Consider the following 15828-nt stretch of genomic DNA (forward strand, 5'->3'; position numbering starts at 1 on the left):
TTCACATCTGAATCACGTTTTGGAAAAGTCCATGTAGTTTACACAATTAAACACACATCTTTCTGTTTTATACCTAATATATGATATTTCGTTACATGTATTAAAATTGACGAGTTTCAAAAAGAATATTTCATGTGCAAACATGACAAGATATAAAAAATTTTTTTATCATAAATGTTATCAGGATATATGATTTCATCTCTCTGTAACTTGTATTCAACGAATTGAGTAGACCGTTTGCCTAACTGCTTAAATTACTGACTGATTTAGGAAGGAATCAGTGAGTGCATTATATGAGAATGAATTTTCCCTAATAGTGTATTGTTTCGGCGGAAGTTGGTTCTCGGAAATAGTCTTAGATTGAAATCAAATAAGAATTCTGCATCCTTGAATCGACATATGAACATTTCCCCCAAAGGATGTCTGTTATTTAACAATACTAGATTCACCCGTCAAAAATGTCTGACTCTTCAATCACCGAGACATATCATGGCAATTGACTCACACTGATGTTGGTTTATATATGAAATATAATTATTAATAAGTGGTTACCCTTGCAATTGTGTATTGTGGCACCTATGTCTTTAGGCTGTCAAGTATATTTCTTGTCCGTTTCGTCTAAGGCAGACGAACATACGATCTCAGTTCCTCGGTTTATCGTAACTGAGCTTTAGTAATTTTATAGCAAACTTTCATGCAAAAAGTATAACACTTTGTTAAAGACATGCCAATTCATTCATGCAATTATGAAAACCAACTAACTGTTGATAGGTGTCTATAATATTGTTAATATTGTTAAATAGTCATGGAAATGACAATGGTATTTTTGAATGACATTGATGTAAATATGGTTTGTATTATAGGCCGGTGGCCGTACATTACTTTATAAACTTGACTTGACTTGACTTGAGTAATCATTAACTAGTTAAAACCCCAAATTACGCTGACTGTTCCCAGAGGGTCCCTTAACATTTGTTAATTAAGATATTTTGATTTACGCCTTAACTGTGTGTCTCTAAACAGGGTGTACGTTAAATGTTTTTAGGAACACAGCGTCTCAGATGGAAATGATTGTTATTAAGTACTGACAAAATGCAATATTATCAACAGGGGAAAGTAGCCATATATTTCTACATGTAACTTGTTCAGTGAATGTACGAATATAGAACAAGGATCAAACGGCAATCCGACAAACATTCCCAAAATATCCGATTTCTGATGAAAGATTCTATTGCAAACAAACGCAAAATGCAGCAACCGTCGCCTATCGAATACAGACGGTATCACATAAGATACAAACTATTTTTGTTTTTGGTAATTTCATATTCCCATACCGACATAATAATCTCTCTGCCAATTCCTTAATACATAAGATGAATCCAATAAAATAAACTGACACATTGTCACAACAATAGCTTGTGCTATACTATATTTCCCCTAACTCTAGATGACATCATGTGTCTAGGCATCTCATGTTCTCAACTATTATCAAATTAGTAAACGTCATTTTGAACTAAACGTAAGATCTATAGGCGGTGTTTAGTTTTGCACAAAAGGACGAAAACTGAATTTGACAATATATAATTGTGTTACATATCGTTTGTGTTGTATGCATACAGTTTCTGACTTGCGATGCCATCGGACTGTTTTCGGTTAGGTCAGATTAAATAGATTAAGTTGAAAAGTCAAGGGCAATTCATACATATGGTCATAGCAAAAGCATCAAATGTCATCTTATGTCACCCGCTACACACCAATTACATATATTTTTAACTTAATATTTCTTACTCGATTCCGTCCCTTCCTTATTCCCACACAAAGTAATTTAATTGTTCAACATAGCTTCTGTAATGGTGCCATGTTTAGAACAATTCCGATATTTTCCAAATTTCCCTTTTTATCACATTTGGTTTGCAACAAACAAAGACGTACTATTGTGAATAGGCGATTTTCTTTCAAGAAATGGTTACAACATTACCTTCTTTCAATTCCGAAACTGTATATTTATAGAATACAGAAGTCTTCCTTTACTGGTCAGCTAAAACTCAGTTAAAAATCATATGTAAAAAGCATGAATGTATAGAACAACATCCTTTTCAAATCCTTTTAAAGCAGATCAGTTGGTAATTTGAAAAAAAACAACCGAAGTTGTCGTCTATACTTTGAAGTTAGTTTTTATAGGTCTAACTCTAAAAGATCGCCACACATTTATCAAATAAAATGGATCTTTTTCCTTCAGTAAACAATCGTTCCTGATGTTGCGGTGACAATGATCAGCCAAGAGCTTGGTGATGTTTCCCAGGCAGGAGAATTGGGTGTTTCTCGTAAGAGTTTAAACTGCTCCGTCGTAGCCGACCACCAACTTTCAACGGACATCCAACATCCAAAATTGGATCTTAATCATAAACAGACGTGTATTTAGGTACAGGCGTGTGACTCTTCAGACATCCCTACTTTTCTTGGTAAACATAAAGCTGCACTTGTTGCACATATAAATCTCGGTTTGCTTATTTGCTTCAACACAATTGCACTGACGTCTTCTTTTAGTGTCAATGGGCGAAAGGCAGAACAAAGAGAGGTGTCAGTTACTAAGACCTTCACATCTGGTCGAACCTCCGAATCATTTTCAGGGCTAAGAAATGGAAAGATTTCGGAAGATCCAATGATTGCTTACGAAAATTTTCAGAATATATTTTTTTCATTCACAGGAATTTTGCAAATGCCCCCGAAAGGCTTCGTTGGACAAATAGCGGACATTTTTAAAAATGGAATCTTGGCGTAATTTTGCAATCACTTAAGCCCTGTTTTATTGCACGGCCCCTAAACGCCAGCTCCACCACTTTACGGTGGTGCAAAGAAAAGAACTGTCGACACTTCCGTGGTGGAGCTGTGCCCTATGTTTACATGAACAAACGTGAGTATGATTTATATATTATTTGATAATTTCATTTAACGGACATATTTCGAAAATCGGAGAATGTGGTACCGTGTAAGAACACTTCTACTGTAGGCTGGTTACTATTTCGTTTCAATATTGTGCAAACTGTGGTGTCAGGAGCTTTTCTCCCGAATCGGACTTGTGCATATTTTGAGATCTGATTGCATAGCAAGTACATTTTGGTGCTTAAACACCCGTAAGAACATTCTCACGCATGCAAACATAACTGTCAAACTCACCCTGTATAACAAATTGGAACAAACATTATAATTCCAGTCTTCACTACTTTTCCTTTCCTTTAATGTACATGTAGTATACATCAACTATAACGTTTCCTCAAAATTTCACTTAAGTTATTATTTTCGATGAAAATTCAGTTATTTAAGACAAATTTTGTTAATTTTATTAAAGTATTACAAATTCTTCTTAACGGTGAAATGCAATGGGTCTCTACCGCATTCCCGAAACATTTGTAGGAGTTGTCTTTTATGATTATGCTTGAGTAGTTCCGTGTATTGGATATCTGACCTTTTGTTAAAGTTAATCATCGTAATGCCACAGCTGGGGTGTTGGTTGAAGTTTTTAACTGTGTGCAAAATTCTGAAATAAGAGTTGAAGAAAACCTTGAAGTTATGGTACATTTTCAAAGCAATTTTGTCAAAATATTCAATTAATCTCTTGGCATGGCAGGTATATATGTATGAGTTTAGATAGAAGGTGATAACGGAAAATTGTCTTTCTTGTCATTTACCTAAGCCCGATGAAACCTCTTCCCAGGAAATCGACGGCTGCCTTTTTCAAATGAGTTTCGAGGCCAAAAGAAACTCTGGCACCGGGATTTTTAACAGTTTTCGAATTCTAGGGATAATATAAGACAGCAATCTAAATCTCCTTTTAATTTAATTACATTTAACTATCTATTTTAAATTTCTTTGATGTTTGAAACCGTCAGTTACTATGTAAAAGCCTGCGATCACTATCTTTGGACTAAAGCTGCTAGTGTATTATGTACGAGAGTTATTTCGTTCTTTCCGTCTGAACAATAACTCCTATTTCAGAATGGTAACAAGGAAAATGGCTATGGTGCGGGTAAATTACAAAGCCTTAACCGCACGCTATTTATTGATCGTTGTCCTTGATAGCATTGTACAAAACAGTGACAATACCCACAATCCTCGTGACCTAAATCATACACTAGTCTTGTCCTTAAGCGCTCGAGCACATTCGTAAAATGTCGGGTAATATGTACCGTTACTATTACTTCATTCATTCCATTCATTTATTTCAATATATCCTCCGCGTGGGAGATTAGAACACAATGTAATATATATAAGCATGTATAAATATGTCAGTAGAAAAAGTTAATTCATGCAAGAAGTAGCATGAGAGTAATACATACATGTATACAATGGGTTCAAGTCAAACGCAATATTTATGACAAACTAACAGCAATTGTATGATAATACAATGTAGACATAATCATCTTACGCAATATATGCACAAATGCCACTGTTTCAGTATTATTTAAACACTATCGAAAGTATTGTATACATTGAACGCATCTTGTACATAACGAAAACTGAGCTTGCATAACAGCAATTGATTATAGTCTTCATTTTGTATGTACTTGTTCCCTAAAACAAAATTTCTGAAAATTGTCGAATCTTTTTTAGCTAAGTCGGATCCGACATGTTGACCAAATACCATTTTTATATCACAATAAAAACTATCGCGTACAGCTGCTGTACACGGGCAAGCAAACACGATATGCTCGTTTTTGTTAAAGAACACGCGTTTGCAAATTAAGCAGACGGAGTGCAGTAAAGAGGGCTTGTCTAGCCACAAGTTAGCAATAAAATGCGCAAGTTTTAAGTCCGAGCGATTATTTGCGGACTGCCACACAACACATGGCTCAATTTGTTGATGGAGATTTTTGAATAGTAAAAAATCCCTGTCGCTAATAAGTCTTTCGCGCCATAAAGTAAGTTCTGTCTGTTTCACGGTTTTATGAATAGAGCTTTTCCAGCTCGACTTCGAACGCGCGACATTATGCAATATGAAATCGTTAAGGCTATCTTGTAAGCGGTATTTGTTTACCAAAGCGCATATGTCAGGTATAAAGCCAAGCATTGGATTACTTGTTCGGCGATTAAGAAATGTTATATATTTCCTTATAAAAAGTTGTCGCGTTAAACTATCGGAAGGCAACGTCATTATCTTTTGCAGAAAAGATAATTTGCGGATCTCGACTAAGCTTATAAGACGATAAAGTCCCACCATTGGCTCACACATGTCGGAACGAGTGTATTTATTAAAGCCTTGAATCATTTTAACAACATAATGTTGAGTCCTATTGATAATATCGAGATCCGATGACTGAGGTTATTCCACAATTCGCTTCCATACAAAATAGTTGGAATAATGACTTTTTTTATATATGCTAGTGGAAGTTAATGGACTAAGACCTTCGCCATGTAGTCCATAACCTTTCATAGCATGGAATGAGTTTTTGCCCTTTTGGCACCGTTCTTCAATACGTGTTGTAGACCGCATCCCATACTTAGAGTTAACTAGTATCCCTAAATGAGTGGACGATTCGACGTAACTAAGCGGTTGTCCGGCAAATGTTACTATTAGTGGAACTGACAAGCGTTTCGTGGAGAACGACAAGCAACAAGATTTTGTAGTATTGATTTCAAATTTGTGAAGAACTGCATAGTCTTGTACGATATCAAGCATATGCTGAAGACCGGAGGGCGTTAAAGCAACGAGTGTAATGTCATCTGCGAGAGTAGGATTCCCTGCAGCAATTGTACCAACTTTGGCGCCATATCCGGATGTTTCTAATCGATTAAGCAGGTCGTTAATGTGCACTAAATAATAAAAACCTGATAATACGCCACCTTGGCGGACAGATCTACGTACATTTATAGAGTCAGACGTTGAACCAGACCACCTCACGTATGTTGTAAGGTTTTGGTAACCATTAAGTAGAGTTTTCCATAGCTTCCCTTGAATGCCAAGATCGTGCAATTTCAAAAATAGGGAGTCGTGCCAGACAACATCAAAGGCGCCTTTCATATCTAACTGAGCTACATATACATTACTTCCACTATCGAGATTATGCGTAATTACTTCCTGTAGATTAAAGGCTGCAGTTATACAACTCAGTCCTTTTTGGAATCCTTGTTGTTGTTTATTCGGAAATTTGGAAAATGACATTTTATCAAATCTATTTACGATGACACGTTCGAATATTTTGCAAAACGTAGAAATAAGTGAAATCGGCCTGTAGCTACTAGGACTTGACCGTGGCTTGCCATTTCCTTTGTAAAAAGGGATGATGTAACTACGTTTCCATGACGCTGGATACTCTTCGTAGCGTACTATATCATTGAACAGAACCTTAAGGGCCATAATAACTGGTTGTCCACCGTATAAAACGTGTTCATTTAAAACCGAGTCTGGACCGGGCGCTTTTTTACGTTTTAATCTTTTAATCGCGATCCTAATTTCATGTTCTGAGATTTCTTTAAATGTAGTGTTATCTGGTAAAGATTCGCGAATCTTTTCATTAATTCTGTCTTTAACTTCGCGCTCAAATTCTGAAAGCGGCACATTATAGCTAACATCAAATACGGAACGGTAAAAACTAGCAAAACCATCCTTTATCATCTCACCCTCGTACTTTACGCCATCAACCTCAAGTTTTGAAACACTGTTAGGGTTTTTATTTTTTAACTTTCTAAGAAGGCGCCAGAAAAACTTGTCATCTGTTCCTGCCGCGTTATCGATTTTATCGAAAACATTATGCACATATGTTTCGGCGAGCCTCCGCTGTGTAGCTCTAAAAAGGGATTTTGCTCGCTTAAATCTTTTAAATGAATCATCGCTTGGATTGCGCGGACGACCATTTTGCATCCATTGTAATCGTTCGTGTTTAGCAGTTAGATATAATTGTTTTATTTCATCATTCCAGTAAGTCTTTGGTTTATGTATCGGGTTGTGTGTTGGTAGATATTTGTCACACGTTGATACTATAGTACTGATACAATGGTCTCATTTAATGTATTAACGTCTGGGAGTATGGATTACTCCTCGTTTATAAACGCTTTATCTAACATTGTTTGATACATGCAAATGTCGTCAGGTGTAAGTTTATCCCAAGCGACATGAGTTCGCCTTACATTTGTATCGTTAACGGCATTTCGACTTTGAGTATCTGCCGTAAGGGTCATGACAAATGGCAAGTGATCAGACGTAAGTATTTTACTTTCGTCAATGACTTCAGACGATGTAACACGTAAATATAAATCGGAGGATACCAACATATGATCTATCATTGTTCGGTTAGTTACGTAGCTATAGTCGTGTGAGTTGCTATATGGGCGAAGGTTAACAGGTATAAGGTTATAGCTTTTTACGATTCTTGTCAATGCCACAGATTTTGGGCTATAGTCGTATAATTTAGCATTAAAATCACCAGCAACTATTACATGGCCCTGGGTACAGTAAAATGAAATAAGCGCTTCTAATTCGCCAATAACTTCACAATAAAATGTTTTGTCGTTTTCAGCCGGTAAATATACACCAAAAATGTACGTTGGTATATCTAGAACATTGCATACCTCGATACCAATTACTCTGTTATTGAGGCACGCATGCACTTGCGATATATTAACAAGCAGTCTCTTACGAAACATGAAAGCGATGCCAGCTCTCCCGCAGGATACTGCATTAGTTTCGCAAAATGTATCATTATGTTCCATAGACAGATAACTAAAATCAGCATGAATACTGTCTAAGAACAGCTTGTTACCAGGCTTTAGCTTGTGCTCAGATATTATAGCGATGTCAACATTGTGCTCGTCAAGCATGCATGAGAGCGAGAAAGCTGACGACATTATACCGCGTACGTTCCATGAGAAAATATTAAGCTGTGTAGGAGCCATAAGCAAAGCTAAGTAGAGACATAGAATACTAAGAAGTGAAGTTTTATTGTTATAATCCATGTTTGATTAGTAACGATCGTCATGCCTGTCGTGTTCGTGGTGATATATATCGGCATCATTTTGTCTATCGTAACGATTGTAGTAATCGTCGGAGTATTCATTCTCACCATAGTCATCGTACCTCTCGTCACGACTGTCGTAATTGTAATTGTATCGAGTCATGCCTTTTGACTGGGATGCTTCAAAATTGTATGAGCGTTGCTTAACACGCCTATTAGTTCTAAGTTTTGCATTATTCTTAATCCTAGATTGTCTTTCTGCCTAATCTGATCTGGTCTTCCAACGTCTAAACACCATGTCAGCCGGCCAAAAATCATCGTTTTCTACGTCTTCGGAACTATCCGAAGGCAAATTAAACCTTATAGATACTGATTCGCTGCCATAAAACATTCTAATGTTTGTCGCTTGAAGCTTTTTTGATTTCATGAAATCAACAACATCCCCGTATGTAACTGAGGAGTCGATATTGCCCAAATAGTAGGCTTTTTTACGGCGCTTACGCTGGGCCATGAATCCTGAACTGTCTTTTTCGACGTTGTTTATCACAGAAACTGATCGCTGCGCTTTGTGAACATTAGTATCGGCAGTGTCGTGATCAATGTTCGAAGTCGCATAACACCTAGATTTAGTTTTCTCGGCATACGTTGCAGTGTTGGAAGTATCATGCCTCGATTGGTTTATACCAGAGAGGCTTTTCGCTTGCGGTTTTAATAACTGCGTTTCGTCTCGATCTACGCTAGAGATTGATTTCTAGTGTAAAACGTGAACCGTGCTAGCACCATTTGCCGTTAACGGGATGTTTTGTTCATGCAAGTATGCGCTTACAACAGACTGGTCGGTATGACTTTCGTCATAAGACATATTTGTATGAACATCATTCGCTAAGTCAATAGTGTTTTGCTTTTCAGCAACATAAGTGTTATCCGAACGTACGACTGGGCTGTTACTTAGCGTATCTGATACATTGGCATTTTGGCTAATCAATTGTGATTTAACATCAATAACATTTGCATAAATAACTCGGCATGATTCCTGAATACCGACAGAAGTTTTCTGTAATTGAACTATTTGTTGGCTTACATCCTGCATAGGCAGGCGTGCGCGTATTCCATTAATTGAGCTTATTAGGATGTCCTGAAAGGAAAACACTTTCGTAAGTCTCTCTTTCACATCGGAGAATAAGTCTGTAGACTTCTTTTGCTGAAACTTCAAGTCATCAACGTCAGCCTGGAGCTTGAGCAGTGTGGCTAGGACATCCGGTTCTTTAAGGCAGCCGGAAGCGGTGTGACAGTCATCGGTGTCGACATCTCGTGTGATTGACAATGAGTCATTTAGTAATACGTTTGACGATACAATGTCGTGAATCTCTGAGGTGCGTTCGCCGTCGATAAAGTGTTGTAACACGTAACAGTCAGATGCCAGCTTTGCGAACTTCGAGCTCTTAGTTGTCGATTTTCTGGACTTCAGGCGACCGGACGGGCACCCAGAAGATCCCCTAACGCGGTCACATAGGTATTGGCGGTATTGGCTGACCTGCTGAGGGTCCCTTTTGCAGCGCGCCTCTAGCGTTTTTACATAGTCCTCTCGCGGTAAAGCATAAAGTTCGTCATTAGTTTCTTGAAAAAACTGCTGCCCAGGCGGTATCTGTGACAGCTGAAGTTCATCATCGTCGTCGTTGTCAGACAGTTGACTCTCGGACTTGAGTTTAAGCAGTTTTTCGTTAATAATCTGTCTTTCCATCACTGCTTTATGGACGTTTTGGCTAGGCATAGCTCAATCACATAAGTGATGCCCAACGCACCATACTATGTTCAGTTATTACCGTTAATTGGATTGAACGTGAACAGTTTTAACAGAGCGCCGGGTTCAACGGGTCGGTGATTTCGTTGATTACCAAAGAACAATGCAATTATCAAATGTTACCTCGTAACTTTCCAAATCACAATTATATCCATACGAAAAACACACAGTTCAACTCTACACTTCAAATGCAACACGTCCATATAAATATTGTAATATTCCGTTCACAAAATATCAAGATATTTTAGCTTTTAAGTGCGAGCAGAAACGCTTGCTTCTGTCCGCCGCCATATTTAATCCTAAATCGTTATTTTATATTTGAATAGAACTAGTTTGACTGTTTAGTTATTCTCATTTTCAAATTTCAAATTGCCACAATGCAAACAATGTGTGAAGCAGGTAGGCGCATGTAACAGCACTAAAAGCATACTTTATATGCATGATAAATACATTCTTCAATTCCTGCCCATGTGTTAGCCGAACGTTTCTTGATAAAAGTTGCTTAACTTTTTAACACCAAAACGTATTTCTAGGGTATATTCTACACTTGCAATACATCGTACCTTAAAACAAAATAAAAAAATAAAAACATTTCTTTTTTTGGCTACCCTACCCACCTTGTATTGCGGAAGGCCGTTACATAATCAAAAAGTAACCGAAAAAAAAAGATCGGTTTAGACTGACAAAGGTTTACGTCGATGTTTATGCGGCTGTAACAGTATGATCAAAGGAGCAATATCGCTTTGATGAAGACTATTTATAACTATAGAAAATTATCAACCATCAGATTAAAAGAGTTTCTTTTTTAGGGTCGTATAGATTAATCATTACATTTGGGGTTTTTTCGGTGCTCGTACATCTATAATACCTGCACGTATTTCTAGCAATTATTGCCCAATAGAATTCCAAATTTTACCAATAATTTTTATTTGAAAGCATTATTTGTTCTTCTATCCGGAAGAAATATGCCAAACGTTCTGCTTATTCACCAGGCCTCTATTGTATTTTACAGATTACCTATGGTCAAAACATGTAACATTCGGCATAGCGCCGTTCTCGTTTTTCATGACAACTTCATTTTTTATTCTTCTTTGTTGTCACATATTTATTACATGAAAGGTTGTCCGGAAAAGACTACACAGAACTCCGAATAATCCGGTTTATTATCAATATGTAAGGATTTGATGAACGTTACAGTTTGCATCTGCCCTTACAAACCTATCCAAAACTGAAAAGAAAAAACCCAAAGAAACTCAATACTTGATATTCATTGTTTCCAGTTTATTTAGAGTTTCGCTATACCAAAATTCCAATACTAGTGTTTATAATTCGTTATTTGATTTGTTTTCCACACCAAAATAAACATTATATGTGTTGTAAAGTGCCATGGGACTCCTACCTGTATATAATTTACAGTTACTCACCTCAGTTATTACAACTGTGAATGCTCTCTTTGGGTGTGCTCTGAGAGTTTTTTCCCTAAAAGGCAAACCCTTGCATTATTTGGAGAGGACAGCTTGAATAATGTTAATCAGGCTTCATAATCAACACGGCATTTATTACCATCCACCTTCAAGGAGGCGTTTTATGAGTTACCAAGTGGCATGTGACATAATCTCAAATGGCAAAATTGCAAAGCACTTTTACAGTAACTCGCGCCAGTTATTACCTCGGTCACTGCTGGTTTGGGGCGATTTTTAACGATTTATTCTTGAGATTAATGTCAAGTACTCTTTCGATTTTTTTAGTTCATTTCAGACATTAATAAGCTTAAAATCTTTAAATGACACAATAATTTGAGATGTTTTCAGTACAATGGGAACAATTGACGATGCTGTCTCAAAAACTGCATGAAAAAGTACTTTGCAGAAACGGAAGTAACAAATAGAATAGAACGAATTCATATGTATTAATTAGCTTAACTCTCGTACAATTATTTATGTCTAAAATTTATTAGAAAAAGCTTTACACGAACCTTAAACCAGCTGTGCCTAAGTGCCTCGTTGTATGTTGCATGCTGTAAAATATGTTCCTGTCACATGACTGTCCCATTTTCGCTACAAGCTAAACAGTCTGTGACATCACATCCTATTATTACAACTTTGCTATTTCATATCTGTTCATATTTAGAAAACCCTGACAATATTTGTACGGTTAAGGAGCACATGTGTGGATAACTTGTTATGAATGTAAAATACGGTTAAATATAACTCTTTTGAAATGGTGTATAGCTTATCTGAAAGCTGTTTTGATGCTGCTGCAAAGAGGCACACATTGCACGCAAAGCGTTTAATGTTGAGTATGTTTTTTGTCCTAAACAAAGTTTGAATATTAGGATTTGCATTTAACAATGACGGTACACAGGGCTATAAGGAGAATATCATAAATACGCAGAAGAGATAATCTGGTTATTTCATCTTTTTCTTGTGTACATTATTGGCTCACATACATAGCAAAACTTTACATTGTGACAACACAAAAAACAACAACTACGAAACAATCTACTCCCCAATCCAGAAGTGACCTTGCTAATAACTGTCGCAAGTAAAGGTAAAGTATAAGTGCAGTTTGTCATCTGGAAGGATGGTTCATATATATACAGCACTTTCAGGATATACTTTCAACTGTAGTATGAACATGTGGACAACAGAAAGATTATGAGAAAAGAAAAACCCACACAAATCGGTAAAACAAATTCTAAACAACGTCATTGGAAGCAATGAAACAAAACGACATGAGTTAACAACAAATACTGGTACTCAGTATTTAAGTTCTTTAGCGTTATCGATGTAGGTTTATATATGATTTTGTGCGGAAAGAGGTGTACTCTAACTTATATCAAATCGAAGCATACCAATAATAAATGAATCGGACTAATGGAGTTCTGTGTATTCTTTCACTTTGTACAAAAGAAAATAATGTCAATTATCAGTGAAAAAATATTATAGCAGCTAACTTTGTTCTGGTGAACAGTTTTGCTTATACGAATAAAATATCAGATAGCAAATTGAATCAATACAGCCGATTAAAAGCTTATGATCAACCTAAAACCTAATCGCAAAAACGTTCACAAAAATATTGCTATGTTCTAAAGTATAATAAATACATCCAAAAACAATAACAATCAAATCTTTGCATTGTTGTACTCTTACATTATTTTGCATAGTTCTGCTTTTGTATTCCTGCCTTATTTTGCATTTTGTTGCTTGCATTTTTTGTCTTTTGTTTAGCTGCTTTAGAAAACATCATGCATGACTGTTTATCTTGTATAACCTGGATACCTGTAACCCAGCATTATTGTGATTTTCTGTGTGCCATGTCAGTAATTAATATAATAGTAAATAACTTATACCAAATGATATAAATTACTATGAGTAACATGCTAATCAGGTCACTTTAAATCTGATTTGAGCTGATATTTTGATTTCTTATGCCATTTAAAAAAAAAAACACACTTGTGTCATTTACACTTTTTTGTCTTGTACTAATACTTTTTTAAAGCTCTTTTAAACCTCTTTTGGTAAGATTAGCATGTCTCCCATGGATTTTATGCTGTAATTTATGTGAGTTTTACTCTTTTGTAGCTGCTTTATACATGTTATCCATATACATTTGTTAAATAGTCGGTTATAAAAGCTTATGTTGTATGTATATCTGTCTTGCCGACTTTGAATAAATCTTATCTTATCTTATCTTAAAGTTCAGATTTTGACAACATGTGGTCAAATTCCGCTAGAATCCCAGCTGCCGGCGAAATATTTGTTCCTCCTTCTATTTTCTAATTTTCTTTTTTAATTATTTAAAAAAAAATAGGATTAATAATATCTGGCATGAGTTCCCGTTCAGGATACAAAAATCCGACCCGAGGGCACCTGCTTTGCCAGGTAACGAGGTTTGCCGAGAACGGAACGGACATACAGAACGAACATACATGGTAGATATTTTTTTCTAGCATACAATAAATTACATTTTTTGTTACATAAAGTGTTTGATAAAAGAAATAAAAAGAATTACGTTACAGCGCGTGACTCATCTGGCATGGGGTGGGGGTGCCAGATGGATTTTTTTCCAGCACGGCTGAATTCACCGGTGTGCTGGAAATATGTATCCTATCACTTTCACCTGCAAACAACAGTATCTCTAAGCCGAATGTCTTCGATAATAATTGCTTTTACACGGTATTTATTTATCTAGAAAAGATCATGAATATATCAAACATTAAATTCCAATGGTGTCTTACTTTGAATTGGCTGACACCAGCAAGAAAAACCACACATTTCAAAGAAGTTATTCAAGATGCACAAGCATAACCAAACAAAGTTTAACATATATCTATACGACCCTTGGTTGATTTGTAACATATCTTACATGTTGATAAACTTTTTCTGTAGACATAATCAGTTTCCATGAAAGCAAGACTGCCTCTGAAAGGTCTGGAATTAGTTTATGATGCAAATATTGTAACTGTATAACGTTACTCTATGCAAGTCCACATCGATATTGTGTCCATTTACACTGATATCGAAGGCTTTCGGATGGGGAGCATAAATAAAACATTTAGAATTTTAAATTTGTTTTGAGGTACACTGTTTTTTCGTGGATAATTTTTGTGTTTGGCCCTTCAAACCAACTTTGCATTGGGGCAATTCCATAAATGAATGCGTTATTCAAAAACAATCTCGGCTAACGCAATACCGGAACAAGAAACTACATGTTTCTTAATAACTCGTTTATACTCTGTATAGAAAATAATGAAGTAAGAGAAAGGAACCGCCATGTGACATTCTTCGTCGGTTCCGTTATTTCCAGAACGAATGCCTAAGTGACAAAAATACAAAGACTGCTGAGCTAATACATTTACTATTAGGTAATATATGGTATGTCAGGAAACTTAATGGCATCGTAGATTTAAGAAAATCCACAAGGATATTTACTCCATTCTGTTTTAAGTGACGCAACCGGTACCTACAGTATTTCAGAAAAAAACTACGTTATTTAGGCACGACCATCCATGTCAGTTTCAAGATACTTTACTTTACATTCTAAAGTAAAAGATTCGGTCGTTTGTTCAGAACTTCAAGTTAACAACGTTGTAAGACAACTGTTTTAGTTGTACTTGTTGCATTAAAATATATGGGCACATCATAAACAAGTTCGCCTTTAAAAGTTAACAGTGATGTCGTTAATCACATTGTTTTCTTTAACAAAGTTCTGACCGACAAATTGCCAACAAAACATGAAAGTGTATTTTTTATAATTTACTTGAAAACAAGACAATCTCGTTATTATTTCTTTTATTATGTATTATTACTGCTGGGCTAATCCCTGATATCTACAATTCTATCAATTTTAATAATTGCCATTTATATACACCTTTACATGGATATACTGTCTCGAGTTATAAGAAGCGACTTTCCTTGAGTAACTCAATAAAACGTTATATTACACAGCACTTCTACCTAAGACATCACTTGTAACATTACATTATAAATTAATATCTGCGAGAATCTAAGTACAATAGCACTATACTCGACCGCCTGTGACAGAAATTTTCCGCTGAACGTATTAAGATCACAAGACCTCTCCTTGTCTTCAGAATTTCTCCTTATGACATCAAATTATGTTGTAAGTAACAACATACTGAGACTGATGTGCGAATACATGCAGAATTTGTCCAATTTAGAGAGGATTTGTTTTGATGTCAAGAACTAGTTGAGGCTTTTGAGTATATGTATAAATACATCACGGTTACCCCAAAATACATTGATTACAATGCGTGTAATACGTTTGATGTTTTGTTACCTTGCACGTCTCTCACTAACGTATGTTTTGTCTTGATCGGTTTGTATTTACATGGAATCTTGGTTAAACGTTAGGCCTGATGGGTTTGTCTCAGTTATATCATTGTCTACACTAGTATGATACACTTCGCCTATATGTAGCATTTCTAAATGTTGGTTAACTTTTAATTGTGTAACTTGTCTCAGAAGTCAAACTAATATACCGATCGTTTCAGAGTCTGACTGATTGCCAAGTAGCATAAACTTTAAACAAGACAAAATGATCAGGGCCCCAAAA

This window comes from Mya arenaria, chromosome 3 (assembly GCF_026914265.1).
Source record: "Mya arenaria isolate MELC-2E11 chromosome 3, ASM2691426v1".
NCBI lineage: Eukaryota > Metazoa > Mollusca > Bivalvia > Myida > Myidae > Mya > Mya arenaria.